Source organism: Tyto alba, unplaced genomic scaffold, assembly GCF_018691265.1.
Source record: "Tyto alba isolate M040663 unplaced genomic scaffold, T.alba_DEE_v4.0 Super-Scaffold_10, whole genome shotgun sequence".
Classification (NCBI taxonomy): Eukaryota; Metazoa; Chordata; class Aves; order Strigiformes; family Tytonidae; genus Tyto; species Tyto alba.
Window position 1 is genome coordinate 25,183,912 of NW_024881262.1, and position 19,524 is coordinate 25,203,435.

The window sequence follows — 19,524 nt, forward strand, 5'->3', positions numbered from 1 at the left end:
TATGGCATGAGCTTGTTCAGCTTTAATTGTTCTACTGTAAAAGTCTTAGGAATACAGGTAGGCATTAGTTTTACAAAAATGGAAAAGAGCAAATAACTGGAAGATAGATTCAATCCTGCCTGACCCGGGCAAGTCCATCCAAAGCCACTCCCCCCAGATTTCCACAGGGGATTATAACTGCCCAGTATAGTTCTGCTAGATTTAAAAAATGTAGAAGGTTGGTGTCTTGGCACATCAATATACAGGTGTCTCTGGAGAATACCTGCTTGTTGCCTCCTTTCATTTTCTCGAGCTTAGGAAGCATTTCCACATCTGAACAATTTGCAAGATGCTGGCAGCTCTAAACTCCACTCCCGAGGATACTGAACTTAGACAGCTCCTTGCCATTGCATCTCAGGGTTCAATATTTTGTGGTGCCAACCTGAATGACTCTCCTGCAATTTCCTGTAAACCTGGCCTTAATGCTTTAGTTACTGATTTTTTTAAATGCTCTCTGGTAAATTTATGTTAGGTGGATACACTTTTTCCATATCTTGCTGATTCAGACCTACAGTATTAGCAGCCCCTCTTCTGGCTCTTATTCTGGCTCAATACAGTCTGTATTGATTTTCAAACGGAATCACACACTGTTAATTACTCATTTCTGCTTCAGTCAACATCCCACTGAAAGCTTAGTTATCTTATCTGTTGAGTTTGGGAGATCTAAGGAAGTACACTGAACACTAAATCCAGCAAAGACTGTACTACATTACATTCTGTTAATGACTATAAACAGGTACTGTCAAATTGAACAGAAAAGTTCAGAAATATTACTGTCTTACAGTAGTTGGTATGGACTTAACTGTGTACACACATAGGGAAGCTTCCTATTTCACCAAGAGTTTAGTCTAATCAATTCAACAAGTACACTGCTGCCATGTCAGAAAAGCACCATACAAGAAAGGGAAGCCAATCAGAATAATGCTGAGATTTCCCCAGCCCTTCATCCCAAGAGATTGTCTTAGGGGGGGATACCCAGAGGAAGTGTGGCACTAAATTGTATGCTCACATTCATCTCTGAGGTTCCCTGGATGCCATCAGGTCACTGTTTCACTATCAGCATGGCGTCTTTGACATGGATGTCTGTTCTAGCATCACTCACCAGGTCCTAGCCTAGAAAATCATACTGTGATTTGGGTCTGCCCCAGAGACAGACCTGCCTGGCCGGGAGCCCAAGGAGAGCAGTGTAGAAGGGTCACATGGGAGTTCACCACAGATCCTTCACCAAAAGTGTTTTGGATGAGACAGTTAGGTCCAACAAATCAACATTTTCACTGGAATGTTGTTTCATGGAGCTTTTTCCAGTCGTGTTCAGTAACAGAGCCTTGAGCTCAGGAGCCATCATATGCAACAGCAGTTTCTTCAACTTCCTGCCCTGAGTGTCCCACTTCTGGGTTTATCTAGGTCCAGAAGGCATCTCACTTCCTGCTGAAGCTTTCCCAGCCGTGAATAGCCAAGTGTCCATAAGCAGGTCAGGTCCCTCCAGCAGGGCAGAGAACCAGCTATAATTATTTCCTGCCTGTATCCATATTCTTACTCTGAGGAAATGAGCTGCTGTCAGTGAAAAAACAAATAATCAGAACAGTTTAACTGAACTGTTTTTCTGGTTGAGCTTTTTCTTCTCCTTTAAATAGAAAGTAAGTTAAAACATTTTTTTTCTAAATCTTTAAGATTCCCTCTAAACTTTTCTGCAAGCCTCTTTAAGGTCAGGACCCACAGGGGATAGGTACAGCTTGGCTGTCCTAGTCTTATTGTCCTAGTCTCCATGCTTCAGCTACCTGTCTCCACTTGGCTCCACAACTATCATTCAGCACCTTGTTTGTTATTTGCTATAGATAAGAGATATATGCATCGCTCTTGTAATTGTACAAAGTTCACAAATCAGGCACATCAATTACTAAAGTTAAGGAAGTAAAGAAATGGGTGTGAAAACTAAGCTCAGATTGCAGTGATTTTAAAGGTCAAATGAAACCTGAAGCAAAAGAAAACTGGGATTGGGACAGTGCTGGTTTGAAGACATTTTGATGAGAGTCCTAAACAGAAGAGAGAACATTGAGAAACAGAGACTGGGAGGACTTAGCATTAAATCCCTGAATCACTTTTTCTAATTCCAAATACCATCAGGCCATAGTGATCACAAAGCCAAGGTAAATTTTTTACCAAATCTGTCTGGCAAGTGCAATATTGAGAATTAAGCTGGATGTCAAAAGAAGAGTTTTGGAATATTTGACAAATATTTCAACAAAAGGTTAGAGAAGTAATACAGCCTGAGGGGGGGGGGGGGGGGGGGGGAAAGTGCCTGCAAGTCCCAGACACCACCTACTTTCCTGCAGGTCACTGCTTGGCCCCGACTGCTGCGAGAGGCAGCCAGGAGAACTCACCCATTTTAATTTCCTAAGCCTGTCAATACAAACCAAGACAGGTTTTCCTCTGCCACAATGCTTTTATGCTGAAAGGACCTACATGATTCATCCACCAACATGTTTTCATGTGACCAGCTGCAGGTATGACCAGGGATTTATAGCAAACAACTGTCAGTTTACATGGTCATTTATGGACAGATTCATGGGACACCAAGAAAAGGCATCCTAGTCTCTTTTAGATTTAATGTTCTCTTCTGCCTACCTACTTTTCATAACAATGCAACTGTGCAACAGGAGTAACAGCCTACTATATAAAGCCTATTTTTAAAATAACAGCCTCTTTCCTAAAGCAGTTTGCGAGGAGGAACTTTTCTAAAATTGTAGACACTACATGACATTGGCATAACAGGAGTTACCTGCAGAAATCTAAGGCCTTTAGGTAACAAACAGTAACATACCACTCTTATCTGAGGATTTAGCAGCTATCAGAAGAAATTAAACCCATATTCAGTATCACACAGAGTCATGAGCAGAACTAGAAATACACATCTGAATTCATGACTCCTCAACTCCTCCTTTATGTGAGGGAGAAAGCTTTTTCTCCTGAGAGAAAGCTTTTCAAGTGGGGGAGATATATACATCCACCAACCTCCTAAGAGCATCCTTCCATCTCAGACTGTCTGTCTTTCTGGTTGTGGCTGGCATTGAAAATTTTGTCTCTGTTCTGTCTCTCCAGCAATCATCTCCAACACTGCCTAGGAAGGACTGCTGCAGGCAGGCAAAAGCAGAAGTTATCTGGCTATGTCCCCATCTTAACATGTTTTGTCTCATGTAAAAAGCCAGGCAATACAGGAGAGGTTTAGCATGTATTTCCTTGAAGGATGATTTGATGAGAAAGGAGACAGATGGCTGGAGAGTGTAAAGTGCAAGATAAAATTAAATACCAGAAGAGAGACAGGAGGAGAAAAAGGGTAGAAGAGACAGATTGGCATATACAAGCAGACAGGCAGGGACTTTAATGGTGGTGCAGCAGACAAGAGGACCCCAGTCACAGCTGTACACAGTTCCTCCCTGGCAGCTGGGAAGCGTTTGCCTGCTGTACGTGCTGGGGGGGACAAAGACAAAATAGGAATTAAAATGGGAGGAAGCACACTAGAAGTGGAGTAGAAACAGAAAAGGGAGGAAAAATGCAGTGTGAAAGAAAATACATGTTATCTCTTCCTATTCATGCCTTTGGTTGACAGACTGTGAATGAGTGGATACAACCTGTACATGGCACAGACTAGCCCAAGGCACAGCACCATCCTGGGAAGGAAGAAGCCTCGCTGCCAAAGTTAAGATGCTCCTTCCCAGTTCCCTCTGCTGTATGTAGGAACAGCAGTGATTCCCAGATGGCAAAGATGCTGAAGTAAGACTGATTCTCTGAAATACCTCTGCCCACAGGGAGATGCTGACCTTATCTCACACTGATGAAGCAGGTGCCAGGCACAGCTGCCATATGGCAGAGAGATTAACTGCCAGCATGTGCTGTGTAAGAGTCACAATCTCTTATTAGCCAAGCAGGGGATATGCTGTGGGTCGCATACACAGTGCCATTCACAAGCTCTGTTTTCCCTTCCCAGCAGCTTCTTTGTTACTTATCCAGCACAGGTGCTTAAAAATTAGATTTTCTCCACATGGGGCCTTGCTCTGCCTTGTCCCTCTAACAGCTGCTTTGTACTGCTCCCGCTCATTTCCATAGCAATACCCCGTCCTCTCACACAGGAGATTCAGACTTCATGGCAGGAAAGCAATGTTAGGGAGGGAGGAGGAGCACAAGGGGTGGAACACAAATGCTCCAAACTTGGAAAGAAAAGAGATAGTATTTTTTTTTAGGCAAAACTACCAGTGTTTGGGTTATGTATGCCCACATTAGTCTCTTTCTCCTGGTGACCTCCACAGGCACAAAGCAGAGGCATCACTCACTAATATGCCCAGAACTTCTCACCAAACTGGCAAAGTTACAGCTCATGACAGGGAGAGTTCGAGGCACACAGAGAACATTGCTGAAGGCAGCCAGTAAGCTGAGATCTTCACTAAACACAGTCAATTTTATTTCTAGTTTAATTATTTGTTTTGTTCTTTTCCAGTCCAAGTTCCAGCTCATTAAAGGATGTGCATGAGGAGCTCCAGAGAAAATATGTCCTCCCTTTTCCTTTGTTACTGTCCTCAGCAGCACCTAGAGCCGACATAAGCTCTGTGAACAAGGGTACAGTGGTACCTGATGAATAACTGAGGCCAGATGCATTTTCAGCCAATTTAACACAAATCATACTGAAGAGCCGTGACAGAGCCAGAAATTAGAATTTCGACTCCTGCGTCTTGGTTCAGGGCCAACATATTGCACTCCCTTTTCAGTCATTCCAGGCTTTCGTAAGCACTGCTACCTATTAGCATGGTGACTGGCTTCAAACTGCCTCCAGGTAGCTCAAATACAACTCAGCTATCCAGAGGCAAATGCTCATTCTGTAAGAGTTCATTATAGTTACAGCTACTGGGGTGAACGGAAAACAAACAAATTTTCTAACCCATTCTCAGCATTTTCTCAGAAATTCCTAGGTCCTTTGAATTGAGCTGCTTTTTCCTCCCATGAAGCAGCAGTTTCTTCCTCCAAAGAAAACATTCCAGTGCCAGACCAGCACAAGAGAGAGCAACTAAGAGGAATATTAAAGATGCACAAAACTGCTATAGATCACAAAAGCTGTGAGACAACATACACAGGAAGAAAAACTTAAATGCATTAGCAACCCTTTTAATGAGCCATTTTAAGGAGCTGTGATTTGAACCAGACCAGAACTGCACCGGTCCCCCCACTGAAGTCCCTCAGTGATGCTCTGAGGCAGTTCAGGGGCACACACCCCTGTGCAGCTCCCGTTGCTGGAAGCGCTACCTCCCTCAGATGTTGTGGTGGTCACTCCAATATTAGCTGCCCCACAACTCTCTCCCTTTTCAAACACTCGGCTTCCCAAGGATGCCTTCCCAAGCTGTATTCAAACCAGTGCTGTTATATCAGTGCCAGCTACAGCTCTAACACAACAGCTGTGGAATTATGTGTGCCGTCCCCCAGGACACCACCCCAACCCTTGCCACTCATGTTTCTTCATTTCCTGCCAAGTATTGTGCCAATTCCTTCCGCATCAATTTCTGAGCTGAGACTGTCTCTCTACTTATTTCTCTATCCTGCCTGCTATTGGAGATTGAAGTGATGGTAAATACGAGATGCACAATGTCACTTTTCATCCCCAGCTATCTGTCTTGAAAGTCTCCTACACTGTCTATTTGTGAACCGCTTCGGCACCTGTCAACACCCTCAGTGAGGCAGTTTCTGATATGCATTACTGAGCCCCAATTTTAGTCAAAGCAAATTTATATCCAAGGTATTTCTGCTGTTGGTGGCCCTAGAAGCTGAGGAGTCAGTGTAAGGGGAAGCCCCTCTGCTCCCGTAGTCTCAAATCTACACCACGAGTAGTACAGGCCTTTCACATAAACCAAATGTTCTTGAACTTCAGCTGCTTGCTTGGGCTGACACAGGAGCTGCCTGCCACGTGGTCTACATTTGGTTTCACAGCAAGTGTCTCACCTTGACACTTTGCTAAAAACTTTAGAGTTGCAGTGACCTCAGCCCTGAAGTGAGAGAAATGACATGTAAGGACAGACCAGAGGAACGTAAAGGCCCTTGAGGCTACACCCCAAGCTGTTTACTGGCAAGATTCCCAGGCTCACCCTTCCTGTTCCCAAAATAGAGAGAGGTCTGTCCCATGATCAGCCATCAACAAACACCAGCTTGGGGACTTTATCCCCACCAAGCAAAGTGTTTCAACCTGTTGGAGAACAGCTTGCAGTGGGTTAACTCCCTCTTTGTCACACTCAAACTAGGGTCCTTGGAGCCTCACAGGGTGTCTGCGGGGATACAGAATTATAAAAGGGTATTTGTTTTTGAGAATGAACTGGAGGAGGGTGAGCTCCTCCTACCCGCCCTTTATACTATCCCTTCTGGTTTTAGCATGCTATAAATGACCAGCTTCCCTGATAATCTATGCATAATCAGGACCAATTTCCAGCAAGAGGCCCAACAAAAGCAGCTCTGAACTACTAAATAACTTGCTGGTTTTGTTTTCAATTAATATAGTAGCCTAGGAACAAGCAGCCTGTGTTCTTTGTTTAGCACAAGAAGATCTCTAACCTGACAGAGAGCCGATCGGACATTAGGCAGCATCTAGTCTGATGAAGAGTGGGAAGAAATGTGTTTTTGTGCATCTTATTTTTCTAAGGACCACTCCTAATCTGGAAATTTTTCTCCATTTTCATCTGCTCCAGTACTTCCTCCTTCTGCCTCCAGACAATCCCTTACCTCTTCTCAGGGAAATAACCCCGCCTGCCCTGAGCTTTAACTTGGTTGAGGGTTTTTTTGGGGGGAGGTGGGGGGGGGTGGGGTGGAGGGAAGGGCTCTTCTGTACAATCCTGTCCTAGGATCGGCCCAGGCCTCCTGCATCTCCATGCAGTCCCTGTGAAGACAGCAACAAATGCAATAAACCTATGTACCATGTCTGCAAATCCAAGCAGGAATTAAGCCCAATATGAGAGGATGTGCAGAGAAGAGATTATGGCCATCTAATTCAGTGTGCTCGGGACTGTTAGGCCAAAACAGATCTACTTATATTTCCGCACTATGATCCTTTGTGGGAACTGGACACTAGGGGATTATGGCTGCTGTGAGCAGCACAGAAGCAGCCACTAACACCTCATCCTGTGCTACACTCATTTTTTTCCTCCTCCAGGCCAGAGCAGACAGGTTTTTGCTACTGGACCCCAGCAGAGTTGTAGCTAACACCTGCAAGACTCACTTGGCATGCTGAGGCACACTTTGAACCACATCTGCTTTGTAACATTGAAAAAGATGGGCCAGCCTGGCTTGGACTGGGAACAGTTTGGCTCAGGATAACCTTTTGTTAAACAGATCAGGCCTGGGCTTGGCTCTACTACAGTATGAGCATAATTACATTTATTATGATGAACCATGACTGTGTACAGGCATCCTTTTTCCCAGACTCAACTCCCATAATCACAAAAAAGTTGGGTTAACCCTAAAGCTTGCCTTTTCCTTCACAAATTCATACTACAAGTGACCTTTAAAATTGTTTTCTCTGTAATCCACATGCTCATGTCTCTTCTCAGCTTCTGGTTCCAGCCTTGAGGCTGTCCAGATTGTCCCTTTGTCCTTTTAAGACCTCTGCACTAACCACACTAATCCTCAGTAAGCAATCAAATCTCCCCATCTGTGCTTTTAACCATTTCCCTTGGCACCATGGTATGACTTCTCTATTTTAATTAACTCGAGCTGGATGCCTTGTCAAGACTTAGCTACTCTGATTCCTCATTATGTCATCATAATACCATTTAGCAACACCAACCTTCTCAGCAAGGAAAACTGATTCCAGCCCCTTGAAGGCAGCACAGTGAAACAAAGAGCACTCACCAGAGCCCACAGCAATATTCAGTCGCATTCTTGTTAATCTCCTGCATTTCCTCCCCACTGAATGCACCAGTTCTTGCCTACTCACAAAAGCACACTTTAAGATATGTTTTCTTATTTTGATGGTGATGATCACTTAATTTCAACTTTTTAGCCCCTCCGTACACTGCTTGATGAATGCCCCCTACATGTACCTTATTAATGACAGTTTTAATTTACGTATGACCAGCATCAGTTGTTAGTACCCCCCGCACCGTTGTTTGCCCTTTTCCTGTCAAGCAACTCATTACTTCAAATTGTCCTGAGCCTATTTCATATTTTACAGCAGTTTAAGACCCAAAGTTCATGGGTCACTCCACAAAATGAGAAGAAAGACTTTGGCTTTCATTTCATTACAGACATTTCCAAACCTGCTTAGCTGGGATATCATTATTAGCAGCAGCATCTCAGAGGACAGCAACAGCACCCAGCTCTGCAATGGGCTATATGCGCTGCACTGGGGCAGGACACAAAATTCTTCTACACCATCCTTTAATCGCAGTCTCCAACCCATAAACCTAGTTCCCAACCCCCTTCTTAGCCCAACCAAAAATACATCCAGTATCGGGAACACCTTACCCTCGGTCTCTTCCTCAGGCCTGTTTCCATCTCTTAAATTGTTGTGTGGTTCCTGCAGGTGCTGTGAGTTGCCATTTGTGCGCAAAGCATCGAGTTAGCACCAGGGAGACCTCTTTTGCTTTAACTCCCGGTCAGCTACTTGGTGAAATTCCCTTTATAAGCACCTGTACACCGGCAGGATTAGGCACAGTCTCTGCTACACATCTACCATCAGGCTCACTTATAAAGATCTGGAGTGTTTGGGCACCACTAATGGTGTGTGAGTCGTTCTCTGGGAATAACTAGCACTGGAAAGAGCTGTGTGTGAAAGGAGTTTACCTACATGGAGCTCACGGCAGGAAGATGAGACTTGTGTCAAGCATCCAGCAATTTAACACGAGGTAGCATCAGCAAAATGCAAGAAGCACAAGAGGGTGTTATTTGGACAAACAGCAGTGACCTGGAGGAACAAATACAAGGAAGTATTCTCTGCCACACTTCAAGGAAGAGGCCTCCAAAAATGGCCTCCTTTTGACTTGTCATATGCAGAATAATCAGAAGGGATCTTTCTCAAAATTCCTCAACCAAAGCCAAAGATGAAGTTGATTAAAGCAATTCTTGAAATGTTAATAGAGTAATGTCAATTTAAATCCTCTGAAAGTTTAGTTCTGTGAGTTTTTTCCCCTTAGGGAACCCTGCCAGATGTAAAAATTTTAAGCAGAACAGGTGCAACAAGACAAATCACAAGGCTGTAATATCAGTGCTTTCTCTTTTGTTTATGAACATGCATGACAATCTTGTAACCTTAAATCTCAGATCTCAGTTTGCTATACGTGGATAAAAACAACATTTAACAGCCACTTATATAACTCCCATATATGAGAAGGCAGGATTTTAAGCATACATATTCTGAGTACAGCTTAAGAGTAAAAAAAGGCAAGGTATTTTAATGTAGGTATCGGGTTGCAGGAATAAAGCTGCTCAGTTTTTAGGACTGGAGAAGGCTTGTGTTTGGTCTATGTGAATCATGAGATAGAAAGTTTGTTGACAAAGCTTACAGGGAAATTCAAAGCCAAGAAATTGTTTCCATGTTTACATGGAAACATATTCAATGTTTGATACGGAGGGACATCTAGTGGAATGTCTCTTTGTCTGCAACAACAGCCCGAACATAGGTAGTATTTTACAACAGTCTGAACAAAGGCATCTTTGCCTGTTAACATCTGAGAAATGCATTTTACCAGCTTTTCTTTTCAGATGGAAGGCTTCCCTGCTGAGACACTACAGCAGCCACAGGAGAGCTTTGGAACAAGAAATCAAGCCTGTCTCTCTGCAGGATCCTTCACAACAAAGTGTGCATTTCCTAAAATTAATTACCTTTGACTAGTGACTTTCTCAAAAAATTGGAAACAATAACACCAACAACACTCCCACTCCCAGCCCCCGGTTTCAGTTTTTGTTCTCATTAATACAAGTTCAAAAAAGGCTTAGTGACATCATCACTCAACATAATGTGATGGTGCAGAAAGGCATTAGTATATATGTAACACTTTATCTCTGGTATTTGAATTAATAAGATAGCTGTGCTGGCTGATGGTATTTTTTCACAGAAACATCATGTGTTCTGAGTGAGATTCTCTGGTCAAATCACTGTGATAACTGAAGATACTGGATCAGAATCATTCAGATTAATTCACCCAGCTACCCATCTATACAATGAGGAAGGTGAGAAGTGGGGTTTATAGCAGTTGTCGGGTTACCTATAAATCCCACTGTGAATCTAGAAAACAGTTAGGATTTCCAAAAGCATGGAAAAATCTCTCATATTTAGGTTTTTACAATTTTCTCATATTTTATTTACTACTGCATTAAAGCTTATAAAAAATTGCTGTTTAACAGAGGGTTGGGGGTTTTTTCCTCACTGGTTTACAAATAAAGTAAATAGTTCAAGCACTGTAACAAAGCTTACTTTTCTGGGACCTTGTAATCTGTTGTGGATCAACTGCTTTTTGTATCTAAGATGTTTACCTGCCTGCAATGCTGTTTTTTTTTTGATTTCTAATAAAAGTCGAGTTTCTTTTCCAGCCTTTTTTCCCCAGTGGAGGTACTTACATGTCCCATCTCTGCTAGCTTGCCACCTGGTTTCATGAAACCTTTAAAAACAGGCAATATTTTCTGAGAGCTCTCTCACTATCTCAAGTTAGGATAAACCTGGTGTAGAAGTTATTCAAAGGCAGGGAGAAGTAGGCAGGTGCAAACAAGTTTTCATAAACCTTGCTGATCTGGAAATTAAGCTAAAAAGAAGCTACAATATTGTTATAAATTCTTCTGTCAAAAATGTTTTAAGAGTGTGCAACCAATTGTTTCATTCTGTGAAAGATGACTTTGGATATTTTTTTTTTCTTTATTAGGAAGTAAATTAAAACACAGTTATATTAAATAAGAATGTGCAGTGTCTGAGAGTGTAGTTCAGACTGTTCTCTAACCAACCAGCACCTCTCTTAGAAGCACAATACTTAATACATTAATACAAATTATGGCTAATTCAACTAGTAAAAGGAAAAAGCTCAAAGAATTAATGGGATCAATAAATCCTCCCATTTTCCTGAACATTTTTTTCTGTCTAGAAATATTTCAGATGCTTATTAAATGAGCGCTATTCTTCCTGGCTCCTTTTAACTCCGCTGTCCTCCTTTTATTGCACTGGTGCACTGTATACACACTGCCCAGAAACCATGGAGAAAGTCCAAAGAGACTCAGTGCTGCTCTGGGGCAGTCTGCAGCCCTCTGGCAGCAGCACGAGCCCCAGGCAGCTCCTGCACACCACGGGGGCTGCAGCTATAGGTGCAGTAGCTGTGCTCCCCTTCCCCTGCCTCCTGTCCCCAGCCACATCACTGCACAGCTGGGTTACCCACAGCTCTGAATGGGGGTGCTGGAGCACGGACAATAAACTATTGTTGGGGGTGCTAAAATGCAGTGTCATTATGCCTCTTTGCCTCAGCAGTGAATCTGGTCTCCTCACAGAAAGTGCTGATGACTGTCATAGTCTGACAGGCATATCATTTCCACGGAAGGCTTTTGTCCTCCTACGAACAGCCGAAGATGAGAACTCTGAAATAAAACACCCATTGCTGATCCACTTATCTCACACCCTTGAACACTGAAGGGATGTGACAGCACCTTAATTACCAGAAATACGTCAGACATTTCAGGTGGAAACAGCAGCACACATCAGGTAGACCAGGCAAAAAATTCACAACTTCAAATACCTCTTTAGGTGTTGAAAAAAGATGTTTATGGGACAGGGAAAGCAGTATTATTGTTACCAGAGAATCCAGGAGCCCTGATGGGGGTGCTTTGGGAGCGCTGTGCTGGGCACTGGGCAGATGCGCTCCCCTGGGCGATGCCTGCCCACCCAGCTGCCCACGTCCCCACCGCGGGCAGCAGCACTCGTGGGAGGACCACGGCAGCTAAGAGCTAGCCTCCTCCTTGACTCATGTGTCTCTGCATATTACCTGGGCTCTTCCGCTACCTAAGTATTGCACCACCTTGTTATTTTAGGTGGTTTCTAATTACTGGGGCAATGCTTCCCAATCTGGAGCAGGCTAACCTGGGTTTGATCCACTCTGGCATTAGGAAAAGCATCTGTAACAGGAAAGAGACAAAAGGCAGAGAAATCTGCCTCCTGCAGCTCCAAGCAGCAGTCTGGCGCTCCTGTGACTGATTTGCAGGGTGTCCACCACAGACCCCCCTGCCCTACACAGCATGAGGAGATGCAGCAACATTTCTTGCACAGAAAACTTCAGGCAACAGCAACAAATGAGGAAATCAAGGTCCCTATCCCTCTGTCATTCTCATACCATTTCTGTGACAATGCACGTACCTACATGTGAATCCAGACTTCATTCTTGACTGGGCAACTCATTTAATGAGCTGAGGAAGAAGCTAACTCATGTGGCTGGCTACTGTCCATTTTGAGACACCACTATGTTAGCTCTGAATGGACCAGGCTCTTTGAAACACTGTCAAGCTCCAAATCACTATGTAGCTATGACCATCCAGACTATGTAGCTCTGACCATGCAGACAGCAGCACTCCCCACTTCATACTCTTTCACACACCTTCCACTCAAGTTCTGCAAGCTCAACAGTCTCCGGCTGTTGTTTGTTTGTTTGTTTTCCACAGTAAAATCCCAACATATAAAGGGCTTCAAAGCACCTTATGGTATCTGATTTTTAAGAAGAGTCACTCCCTGTTAGGTGTTTCAGACCAGGTGCCTAGAAACAGAGGTATTAAAAAACACTAGTCCTTTTCAGAAGTGCAGGTTGTAGTAGTGTATTTTCAGAATGAGAAATTGCCATCTCTGTATTAAAGCTCAAGAATAATTTCTGAATCTCCTTTCCCAAAGGAAGGTGTCTTATTTCACAGGCTTACCACCCTGCTCAACACACAGCTGCAAAGAACAGAGCACCCACCCTACCATAAGGCAGCTCTACTCGCATGGTCCCAGCCGAGCTCGGCTCCCAGCGTTCTGTCCTCCAACACAGTTCCTGCCTCCCAGCCACCACACCACCCTCGCTCACACTGGCACTCGGCTACTGGTTGGAAAATGGCTACTGCACATTCATAAGAGAAATATGTAACAGTTTAATATGCTTGAGTACTGCCTAGGCATATCAGCTGACTTAGAGACGTCAATAACCCCTCTGTGAAAAATCAAACAGCTGGGAGGGATTGTTTTGTTGCAGAGCTATGATAACAGCCAAAGCCATGAAAGGATAAAGCCCAAAGAATAGTGCTCAACAAATCATTCCTCTCTAAATATCCTGCCAGCTAGAAGGCCCATAAAATACCATATTTTAAAACCTGCTGTTAATTAGCCTAGCTACAAACCAAATGATGACCTTGGCATTGTCAATACTCATGATACATTAATGGAGCACTTGATCAGAAGCTGAGTTCTTCCAGTTTTACTGCTTTATTTACTGTAACTGCAGAAATATATTAATGGTCATATTTCACTACCATAGGAGCCTTGCTTGTAACGCCATACTCCTACCACAGACACCATTTAATGACTTCAAGGAAGACAGTCAGAGGTTTCACCTTCCAACTGCAATGGCGGTTAAGGCTGCAGCAGGCAGTATGCTTCTGGAGTCAGCCACTATCACCCAGCACACAGGAGGCAGGAGAACAAGAGAAACAATCACTACCAAATGATATCTCTAGGGCTGCTAGCTAGTGTATTTTATTCTCTTCTGAAATGCACAACTTGCCACTTTAAAACAAAATCTGGATGTGACATTGCCACTAACAACAGAAGTCCAACACACAGATTTGTTTCCAAAATGTATGTTCCACTGAGTAAATCAGCCATAAGCATTTCTAACCTCATTGTTACCAGCTGCACTGCTGGTGATTTCAAAGGCTTCATTTATCACCCACCTTCCAAATGTTCTTTTGTATGCCTATATTTAAATACTGACTGCTAGACAAGTGGGATTTTATGTACAGCAAGGGGCTACTTGTCGCAGTTAGCAGACTGGCTGTAGTGCTCCTTTAACCTCCAGGTCCCACTAACTACGCACTCAGCCAAGAGGTTTCTTCCCTCAGAACAGGATTTGTGATTTGGTTCTTGGCCCCCATACCACCCATGAGGACTGCTTTGCAAGATCCTGTGACAAGTATATTTTCTGCAGTGTGACCAAGCCAGTGTCTTTGTACAACAAAAGATTTATTTTTTCACTGAGATACAAAATAAAAGCACACAAACAGTGAAAGGCAGAAAAGTGGGAGCAGCAGCCTGCCCTGCTCACAGCCCAGTGTCCTTCTGTCTGGGCACGTAGATCTGAGCCTGCCGTGCTATTGCATTCACTCTCACTAACTTTATCTAATCACTCACTTCTGTCTTATCTAGGTCTTTTTGGTTTTAGCCTTCCTTTGATCCCAACTTCAGCATTTAAAAGACTATCTCATTAAAGACACTAAAATAATTTCTCCCTCACTGATGGTCTGTCTCTGTTATTTGAAGCCCTGTCTATGGCTACTTACACCTATCTCTTTTTTCAGTTTCCTGACTAAGCCCTTAGAGCACTTAATTTTATGTATTCAGGCAGAGAGCAATATAAAATTAAGCAGGAAAACCAAGTCATACAAAAAGAGTCTTTAAAAATTTCCTATAACCTTCCCTCAAGTCATCACAATAGCACCTTCCTCAGCAGAAGCTGAGAAAAATTTACTTATAGGTTGCACTGGGATGTCCATGGAATAGTGCATTTTGCCATCTCTCGTGCTTTATGCTGAATGATTATTTTGCCTTTGAGACAGGGAGTGTCTGTTAATGACAGCAGTAGTTCAATAAACTGGAGGTATTAGTGCCTCATCTGGACAGACGTCTGTGACACACAGGCATATCTGGAATGGAAAAACTTCTGAAAACATCCCTTGTATTTAAACATTTCTGTAGTCAGGTCCCTGAGATGTCATGTTCCTCCCAGGTGTTGTTTAAAGCAGGAAGTTTAAGGGCAGCCACTATTCTAACATGAGCAGCTGGAGAAATGTCCTCATCACTTTCTTTTTTCCTCAAAATCCCTTCTCATTCTCCTTTGAGGCAACAAGCAGTTCACAATCAGTCATCCATAGTACCTGGAACAGCACTACCGAAAACATGATCAGTGCTGTCCTGGAGGCACTGGGCATTCCTTTCTTCCCTTGCGGGCATCATCACTGGCACTTCAAGGGCTGGCAGGCAGGACAGCCAAACTTTTAATACCAGTACTGAAAGGGGCTCTTGCAACCCTACTCACTTCATCCCCTTGGCAGCAAATATGGCAACCACAGTGCCTCACAGGGAAGACAGGCAGGAGATGTTGGGGTGGAATACATTTACAGAAATCTCTTCTGTTTTCTAAGTACTGATGTTATTAAAACAATTCACAATCCTAAATTTTGCAGCAAACACTAGGTCACCAAGTAATTACAAAGACAGTAGCAATTAACTTAATGTAAGCCCTGGGAAGCAGTCAGATAAGTAGCAAAGATTGTTCGCTTCAAGCTAGGGCAGTCTTCTGCTAGCAAACTGGAGAGAAAAAGCTCCATATCCCATTACCAATTCTCTATGACATGCAAAACCAAGAAATACTGATAAGAATCCATGAATAATTAAGTTTAAGCTGATGTTAGCAGAAAGCTCAACTGGATTGGGGATGTTAGACTCTTCATTAGTTCACTGGCAGGAAATAGCCTGGGTCAAATTCATTCTGTAAGTAATTCCTCGGAAACAAATAGAGCTATCTCAGCAAATGGTTTTGTTCTGAGTCTCAGCATTAAAGAATCTGCTACATTCTTCCATGAAAGAAAATTTAAAAATAGTATAGTTTGCTTTTTGTGCTTTGCTCATGCTAAGAGCTGTCTTCAATCATTTGGTGCAAACATTTGCTACCCACTTCAAGCTCTGGAAGGCTGGGCCTCCTTCCTCTTAAAACTCCCTCCCTGTCTCCACACTGCCCCTTATGTGGATTTTCCTCCTCCTCTCCCCATTCCTCCTCACTGGATACCAAGGACCCTGCTGCCCTACTCTTGCCATGTCAGGGACTGTATGTTCCTTAGTCCTTCTTCTCTCAAGGGCCCTCCCCATACTCCCCAAGCCAAGGGCTGTGTGCTTCTGCTAAACAGATGGCAGCTATTCCGCGTGCCCCTCATTTACAGTTTTCTGATTTCCCTTCCCTTTTATGCCCACTGATGCCCAAAACAATTCTGGACAGACTGAATTAATCAGAATTAATCAGAGAGGATGATTAGATTCTCCATGAACCAACCTTTTGAACCAAGCTGATCAACAGCCACTACAAGTTGAGAACTATTTAGGAAGATAAAAAAGCTCTATTGCATAAAGGCTACCATGGTTCAGCTGCTATTCAACATACTGTGCATTTACCAGTGCATGCAATGAGACTGTGATTTAGGCCAATGGAGGCTATGGCTGTGGATCGCTATGGCCACGGATAGCCAATGGATTTAGCCACTTCCCTTGATGAAGGGAAATAAAAGGCCCTAAAGATGGAAATGTTTGTCCACATGGACATCCTGAAGTAAACATCCTAAAACCTGGAGTTCGCTCATCACAGGCGTTGCTTTACCTGAGTCACCATGAACAGATTTGGGTATCTCATCCAGGTCTAGAGTGACCTCCTCTAACTCCTCCAGCAAAGGGACAACAGGTACCATTTGTTAGAAACAGGGACATCTATATGAGAGCTTTCCCAGTTTCTGAGGGGCAGCAACAGACTGTCCTAGAGACAGCAGGTGTGGGAACTACCTGAAACACTACTGGAGCCAAGAGCTCCTCCCTAGCCAGATTCTCTTCTCTAAATCTTTGAGGATGTCTTGTCTTATTGAGCCTGAGTTGAACATGAAGTAGGCTTCAAATGCCATTTTAAGTGCTCTCTGTTGCCTATGTACTTCTCAACATGCCATATTTGGGTACATCTTCTCTGATTACCTTTACCTTGAATACCTGCACTTCAGAGTTAAGAAACTCAGCTCAGAAACTGTGCATGAATGATTTCCAAATAAAAAAATCTAAACCCCTAGTCTTTCTAGGTTTGCTCATACAATACTAATTTGTTGCAGGTTGGACTGAACCTGGGGTGTTTTCCAAGTAGTAATTTTCCAGTGTCTACCACCAGGGACACCTGAGTGGCTTACTGGCTGGAACTCAGAGCAGGAGCACTCTGTTCTGCCTCCTTTCAGGTTAACTGGCTGATTTTGCAGCTTTAGAAGCTTAGACAGCACAAACGTTTAAGCTCCTTCCTCCCTCATGCCCAAGACTCAGCTAAAGCACACTGAAAGGATGAGAACAGGTAGCACGGTAAAGCTTTTGTTCCTTTTCTGCTGTCATGTGGGGACAGAAGAGATCAGCTCTCTGACTGATGCACCAGCTCCAGTTGTGAGGGAATGCTCATCTTCAGTTCATACAGAGCTGGAGGATTTTCTAAATACCTGCACAGACTGGACCTGTCTGAACTTGCTCTGTCTCACTCAATCATCTGAGAGCTGCCTGTTCTCTGAAAGCAACCGTGATGTTAGCCCCTACATCGGAAAGGTAAACTGCTCGCAGATATGCCAGTCTGTACTCAAACTACTCCATTATCCGAGAGTACAGCTCTAAACTGCAGCTCACAGGAAAGTTACTGAAAGTGGATTAAGCCACTGCTTCATTGCATATGCTTTTGCTTTGAAGAGCCCCCAACCATGGCCCCAACAGAGGTGTTTCGACAAGCAGGAAGGAGAAGGCAGGGGGCTTGAGAGACTGATGTAAAGGACTCAGAGGAGAGTTAATGGGGATGGACAATCAAGATATGACCAGGTTGGAAGCCCTTCACGGAGAGAGGGCTGGGGCAAGGATGCCAGCTTTACACTTCTGTAAGATTAAAGCTCTGGTGCTTGTGATGGTAATAAGCTCATCTGTGTAACAAAGAATGATGTTGTAACATCAGATGTTGACTTCACTGCACACTGAAGCAAAAGTTAGACTGACTATAAGGAGAATTTGATAATCTTGTTTGTCGAAGGCAATATGAGGCACTCTAGCTTTGGGCAGCAGAAATATTCACTCTTCCCTTATGCCACTTTGCTCCCACATGAAATCTCCTCTAACTTCAGTGATAACAAAGCCTACAAAGGGTGACACAGCCAATAATCTGCATACATTGCATAGTGAAGCATCTCACTAACCTAAAAGCATGTTAGGACTGCTTTTCCTTAATCCTAGCCAGAAACAAAAAAACATGTGAGAAATTAAATTAATTTGGCTGTGTTCCTCCCTATTTAATAAGCAGTTGTATACAGAGGAACCGAAATGCTGGCTCAGGACTCCCAAGCTTACCTTCTGGGCTTTTATTCCTTAGCAATGGAGACATTTCCATGGCATCAAGCAGATGGCTGAAATAAGCATCTTTCCTAAATCAAGCTACATGTGGAAGCCTAGAATCTATGTAAGGTACAAAAAAGCTACAAGCAGGAGGAATGAGGGGGTGGGGATGAAGGAAGAAGGAGGAGGAAAAGACAGGGGGTGGAGAGTAACACTGGAGAGCAGCAGTGGTCCAGCCCCTCAGAATCTGAAAAGCATCACAGGAGCCTCTGGATAAAGACCAGCCTCAGTAGCAAGGCTAGGAGACAGAGGATTTCTGCTCAGTGATAAAACATGGTGAGTAGGATTTTTGTGATCTGCCTTATTGTTTGCTCTGGTTCAATGGCATTTCCTTTGCTCTGACACTCACAGTGACTCCAAGGGACTATTATTTTGGGATGACTGCTCATTTTTGAAGCATTGTTTTTCAGTTATTTTTCCATACAAGTGACAAGTGTGTGCCTGTATTTATATAAATGCCCATCCTATCTCCCTTTAAGGCAATAAATTACTAAAACCAGCCACAGCTGACAGCATTAACACTTGGCTGTCTGGTACCAACAGGCTGCTGGTCAGGGCAAGTAAAAAATGCCCCGTTTTCTTCTCAGGTACACAGCGGAAATTTCTGCTCAGCTTCCTTCTTCTAGCAATAGTGATTCAATAGCTGCCTGTTCAGGAGTTTATGCTGCCCTTTCACACGGTGTAATTGGAACATTTCAAGCAGTTACATTTCTTTCAGCCTCAGGTATAGAAGAAAACTGAGTGAGGGGTGCAGAGGTTTTGTCAGAGGAGAAGCCTCCTTTTGTCATGGTCTCAGCCTCTTTCCTCCCTGCCACACACCCCATGTGGGGCTGGGAGAAGCAGTGGGTGCCCCACGCGGGGCTGGGAGAAGCAGTGGGTGCTGCTGTGCCCCCAGGGACCCCTACTGTAGGCACACAGCAGGACAGTGTGCTGGGAGTAGAAACGTGGTTAATTTTTACTATGAAAAATCCTGAGCTCCACTGAACAGTTGGCAGGGCTTAAAGGAAGGTTCAGGCTTCCCTATAGCATACTGCTAATAAGATTAAGCATTTAACTACACGTCCTTCTAGCATTCTGCTAAG

The 19,524-nt window shown here is 43.7% G+C and overlaps 2 protein-coding genes across 4 annotated transcripts in view; one reads left to right on the top strand and one right to left on the bottom strand.

Moving 5' to 3' along the window:
• KLHL24 (kelch like family member 24) overlaps positions 1–8,792 on the bottom strand; it is an 81,754-nt gene extending 72,962 nt beyond the window's left edge. For both annotated transcript variants that reach the window (XM_033001646.2, XM_033001642.2), the window contains exon 1: positions 8,533–8,792. The gene's annotated coding sequence lies outside the window, so the exon portion shown is untranslated. The remainder of the gene's footprint in view (positions 1–8,532) is intronic.
• A 9,841-nt stretch (positions 8,793–18,633) lies between these two features.
• Positions 18,634–19,524, top strand: part of AMER3 (APC membrane recruitment protein 3) — a 42,285-nt gene continuing 41,394 nt past the window's right edge. For both annotated transcript variants that reach the window (XM_033001636.2, XM_033001637.1), the window contains exon 1: positions 18,634–18,718. The gene's annotated coding sequence lies outside the window, so the exon portion shown is untranslated. The remainder of the gene's footprint in view (positions 18,719–19,524) is intronic.